Source organism: Myotis yumanensis, unplaced genomic scaffold (genome assembly GCF_028538775.1).
Source record: "Myotis yumanensis isolate MYYU_CA2020_CCGP unplaced genomic scaffold, mMyoYum1.0.hap1 SCAF_10, whole genome shotgun sequence".
Taxonomy (NCBI): Eukaryota; Metazoa; Chordata; class Mammalia; order Chiroptera; family Vespertilionidae; genus Myotis; species Myotis yumanensis.
Genome location: NW_027223761.1, coordinates 39,487,801 through 39,493,800, shown reverse-complemented (window position 1 = coordinate 39,493,800; position 6,000 = coordinate 39,487,801). Strand labels below are relative to the sequence as shown.

Sequence of the window (6,000 nt, the reverse complement as noted above, 5' to 3'; positions counted from 1 at the left end):
CTTAGTGACTGCATCCTATTCTGCTGAAGCCTCCAGGAAGCAATGTCCTGGGAGCCAGTACAGGCAGCTCAGCAAGTGATTAGTCAGGGAAGCAGTTGTCAGTTGGACCTGAAGCCAATTTTTGGTTCTATCCTTAGAATCATGAAGGTCTAGAAGTAGAGGGTTTGGCTCATTCTTGATACTTGTTTTACTCTCTGGTCAAGGTCTTGAAACCCTTATGGATAGGATGTTTTAGGAAGGACTAGACAGAGAGAGAGTTGTCTCTGGTATCAGATGGAATTGTGATCATATTACATTCAGTTAAAATGAATTTTCCATAATTATAATCATCACTAGGACATTGAAGATAACAATAAATCAAACATATCCCAAATGGAAACAAGAAACCTTGTAAGCAGTTGAATTTAGTAAAAGAAATTACTGATCTATATGCAAATAAAGTTGAGATAGTCCACAGCTGTAGAGGAACATGGAGTTGGATAGATGTCAGCATAACCCTCTATGGTGATGTTTCCTTCTAGAAATGATGAGTAGCTATTTCCATCTTGGCTTGCATTTTTCATGTGGTGTTCTTTCCCCTCCCATTTCATTTCCTAGTATTATTTGTGAGGTGAGCTGCCTGCTACTGAGATTATAAGGTCTTTCAAGGTCAGAGAAGGACTGACTCATGTATTCCATGTGTTCTCCCTCTCCTTCACCTCTAACCTAGTGCTGTGTTCTGTTTTGTTTTGCTAAACATTTCACTACAGGTTAGTAAAAAAGATAAATTTGATTTATTTTTTTTTGTGTGTCCCTTGATGATTTCACTTTTACTTACAACAATTGTTTATTCTCCCATTAGGGAGGAAAAGGCAAAGAAACAAATTTCCTTTCCCCTAGAGCAGCAGTTTTCAACCTGTGGGTCGCCAACATGTGGGTCGCGACCCCTTTGGGGGTCGAACAATCCTTTCACAGGGGTCCCCTAAGACCATTGGAGAACACATTTATAATTACATATTGTTTTGTGATTAATCACTATGCTTTAATTATGTTCAATTTGTAACAATGAATATACATCCTGCATATCAGATATTTACATTACGATTCATAACAGTAGCAAAATTATAGTTATGAAGTAGCAATGAAAATAATTTTATGGTTGGGGTCACCACAACATGAGGAACTGTATTAAAGGGTTGAGGCATTAGGAAGGTTGAGAACCACTGCCCTAGAGCCTCCAGAAGGAATATAGCCCTGAGAATAATTTGTGTTTCGCCCTGTAAGACCCAGTATTGGACTTTACACCTCCAGAAATGTAAGGTCATAATCTGTTGTTTTAAACTACCAAGTCTGTGGTAAATTATTCCAGCAGCAATAGGACTCTAACAGTGGGTTTCACATTGTACCTGTCAGGGTATATTGCTAATAATAAGTGCTCTTTGAATGTGTATTAAGTGAATGGTCAAGTTTCTAAAATGTCTCTTTCTTAATTATGATGAAGGGATTTTAGAAGTAAATAAGGATGTTTCTGTGAGGATTTCAGACCAGTATGATATGCTGTGACCAGGCAGTTTTCTTCCAGTTTCTCTCCCTCTAGTATTCAAACCTGCTAACTTTCAGGCTAAAGAACTGGAGGGAAGTGGAAAGAGCACAGTCTTTGTAGTGATCAGACTGCACCAAAGTTGGGGATGAGGATATGGATGAAGATGGCCTGGTTAGGGCTTTTCCTTAGTCCATAAGACGCATTTATTTGTCAACAGAAGATTAAAATTCTTTATAAAGGAAATGTAGACTGTTGAACCTCAGAGGTAAGGCAGGGGAGAGAGGATTGGAAGAGATCAACCAATGAACTTGAGTGCATATATGCATAACCTGTGGACACAGACAATGGGGTGATGAGGGCCTGGAGCAGGGGAGCAGGCTGGAAGAGGAAAAAGGAGGACCCATGTAATACTTTCAACAATAAAGATTTTTTAAAAATAAAGGAAATGTCTAAAGAAATAAGGCTGGCCCGGCTGATGTGGCTCAGTGGTTGAGCATTGACCCAAGAACCAGGAGGTCACGGTTAGATTCCCAGTCAGGGCACATGCCCAGGTTATGGGCTCAATCCCCAGTGGGGGGTGTGCAGGAGGCAGCCGATCAATGATTCTCTTGGGTCAATTATGTTTCTATCTCTCCTTCTCCCTTCCTCTCTGTGAAATCTATAAAAACATATTAAAAAAATAAGGTTGAGGTAATAATTAGTTTTTGTTATCCAAAATGGATTTGGCTATGTTTCAAGGAGAGGACTCAGTCACAGAAATATAGTGAATCAAGGTCAGGTAGAGGGAGGCTCTGGGATTTAACTTTTCAAAGATGCCCTGAGTGTTGGTGTGCTATGGGTGCTCAATTGAAACACACTGGGCCCTGGCCAGTGTGCTCAGTGGTTAGAGAATCAGTTTGTGCCCTTAAGGGTCATGGGTTTGATTTTCGGTGAAAGGTATGTACTTGCGTTGCAGATTTGATCCCAGGTTCTGCTTGGGGGTGAGTGCAGAAGGCAACCAATTGATGTGTCTCTCTCACAGTGTTGTCTCTCTCTCTCTTTCTCTTTCCTTACTTCCCCTCCCTCAATCCCTTCCATTCTCTCTGAAGAAATCAATGGGAAAAATAACCTGGGGTGAGGATTAACAACAACAAAAGAAACCCAGTGGGCTGCCATAGGCCTACCATAGCAGAGTAAGTTGACTCAACCATCAGGTAGTGTGGATTGCTGGGCCAATTTCCAGAATGGAGGATGTGGCAGTAAATTTAGGGGTTGTGCATCTAACTAGTCAGTTCAGCAGTGATATTCTGCAGAATGTTTAGCAATTAGGTGTATGAAGGAGAATGCTAAAGAGACCAGCAGGTGGCAGCCACCACAACAGGAAAAGCCTTTCTCAAGGAAAGGCCTTCTGAGTGATTAAGCATTATTTTTTCCAATAGAAACGACACACTTTCTAAAAGTATGTTTAAATTGTCAGATTGAATTAAGTTTAAACTGGATTGAGACTTTAATTTTTTTCTCCTGCTGACCATGAATAAGGGGTGTGTGTGTGCGGGGGGGGGGGGGGGGGTATTACATTCTAGACTAAAATAAGGAGAATAAAACATTTCTCTGTATCATCTGATTTTTACTGTGCCCTTCTGCAAGGTCATTCAGATTTCTTCTTGGGTGAGCTTTTCAGAAGAGGGAAGAGAGGACCAGAGAAGTACATACTAATTTACCTTTTTTCTCTTCCTCTCTTTTTCCCCATCCCTGTTTCCTTGTTTGTCTTTGAGTGTGGAAAGTTGAGAGGGAATTTAAACATGTATCCATAGCCTATTTGTTCCTATGTGATTGTCCCTTCGCTCCTTGCAGGAGAATGCTCTCATGACAGGAAGGTTTACAATAAATACCCCCATTCAGCAACCCTTTACTGAAGATTCAGTACATATGAGGCCCTATGATAAATACAGGGCATATGAAGAAGGAAAGGCTGGCCTTCACCTCCACACAGGGTGCAGGGGAAATAGGCATTTAAATAAATGGTTGTTATAAAATAAACCATTTGAAAAAATAGCAGAGACTTACTTTTATACTGATTCTTCTGAAGCCTATGTCTGTGAAGCCATCCCTGACCCCCAATCAGTTATGTTCTCTTCATCTTTGGCTAACAGTCTACCTTGCATTTCCATGCCACTTACCATATTTTATTTTGTCCTGTGTTCATTTTTCCTACCAGCCTGTGTACATCTCGGGAACAAGATCTGTGTCTAATTCACTTTGTAAAGCTCTGGGTCCTGGAAAAATTCTAGATATACAGAAATGTTAAGTGTGAAACAGTGTCAATCTCAGCCTGTGCAAAGATATATGTTCAAAGATGTTAATTGCAATGTAATTTATAATAGTGAACATTTAGGAACCTGGTTGCCACCTGGTAGAGATCCGTTTAAGTACAAATAAATGGATATTATTCAGGCATTAAAATTATTAAAATAGACCAATATTGTTTATCTCAAAAGATGTCCTTAGGAAATTATGAGCGGAAAGGAGATTATAGGACAGTCTGTATACTATACATTATTATATGTGCACTATTACACATACTTAAGTATGTGTCCATATTCCTGGAAGTATTGTCATTAAATTGTTCACAGAAGTTTATCTGAGGGGTGGGATTTTGTGTTTTTATTTTCCTTTTGTATGTTTTTCCACATTAAAAGTTTTTTCAGTGAGTAAATGTTATTAAAAGTGATGGGCACACCATGCAGTGTACAAATGATGTTTTACTGAGTTGTACACTTGAAACCTGTACCCCAATAAGTTCAATAAAAAAATAAAACAACAACAATAAAGAGTTTAAAAATTCCATCAAAATCTGATTGCACAGACTTTCCTGTAGATGGCCTACAGCAAGCATGTCAAACTCACTGACCATGGGCTGCATGTCTCGTTTATTTGGCCGGTGTCAGCCTTTGAGTTTGACATGCTTGGCCTAGAGGTAGTTAGGCAGCTCTCACTGATGGGCAGGTCTGCAGTGGCAACTGCAAGGCCCATGTTGGAACTCTGTTTTGCAACCAGTGTGACATTGTCAGTGTTTGGACTCCTCAGGGCAGGATTCATCAAATTGAATACACAATGGAAGCTGTCAATCAGGGTGTAGCCACAATTGGTCTGAAATTAAAAAAACACACACCCTATGTAGTGTTGGTTGTATTGAAGAAAGCACACTCAAAACTTGCAGCTCACCAGAAAAAAATTCTCCATGTTGATATATTGGTATCTCAATTGTGGGACTTCCTGCTGGTGTTAGACTGTTAAGTAACTTTATGCTCCAGGAGTGTTTGGATTCCAGATTTGTATTTGACAGACCTCTTCCCGTGTCCCCTCTTGTATCTATAATTGGAAGTAAGACCCAGATACCAATGCAAAGATATGGCCAAAGACCGTATGGTGTTGGGCTGTTTATTCCTTATTATGATGATATGGGCCCTCATATTTTCCACACCTGTCTCTCTGCTAACTGTTTTTGACTGTAGAGCTGTGTCCATTGGAGCTCATTCTCAATTAGCTCATACTCACAGGACAGACATATGTCTGAGTTTAGGGAATGCAATTTGAATGAACTGGTTAAGCATGGTCTGCATGCTTTAAGAGAGACACTTCCTACAGAACAGGACCTAACTATGAAGAATGTTCCCATTGGAATTGTTGGTAAAGACTTTGAGTTTATGATGTATAATGATGATGATAATGTGTCTCCATTCCTGGAAGACATTGAAGAAAGGCCACAAAGAAAGGCACAGCCTGCTTAACCTACTGATGAACCTGCAGAAAAGGCTGATGAATCAATAGAGCATTAAGTGATAATCCTCCAACCATAAATTTTCCTTGCTCTTGCCCTGCCTCCCATTCGAACTATTGCTATCCATCTTATGGCCTTCCATCTTATTTCTGAGGCCCTACTTCAATCATCTGAATTTCCTCTGGAGCTACATGGAACTTGTAGGCCCTTCTCTAACCACTAGATGGTAGTAAAGAACCTTACGAGGACAAATGTGTAAGAACACAGGAATTATCAAATGTGTAAGAACACAGGAATTATCAAATGTGTAAGAACACAGGAATATGTATAATAACAATAATCTATACTTTGATGCAGTGGTGAAATGGTATGTTTTAGGAATCTGTCCAGATGTGAGTTCTTTCTAAGCACCTTCACTGAAACCATATAATGGGGTGCATTTTTTTCTGAGAGCATCTATATAATCATTATCTAGAAAATATATGTACTAATGTTTTTATATGAAGAACATAGTGTCTTTGTGGTTTTAACGACAGTGGTAAAATAAATTGTTTCATCTGCTGGAAAAAAATATAGATGGCCTTTTCCTATTATGCACAGGACAGTCTCCCACAAAAAAGGATTATCTGGCCTCAAGTGTCAACAGTGAATGGAAACATCTATCAGAATTGTCCTCGTAAGGTTCTTTACTACCATCTAGTGGTTAGAGAAGGGCCTA

General features: G+C 39.6%; 1 pseudogene; it reads left to right on the top strand.

Moving 5' to 3' along the window:
* Window positions 1-322: 322 nt before the first annotated feature.
* LOC139018385 (proteasome subunit alpha type-1-like) lies at window positions 323-5,340 on the top strand (annotated as a pseudogene).
* The last annotated feature ends 660 nt before the right edge of the window (window positions 5,341-6,000 follow it).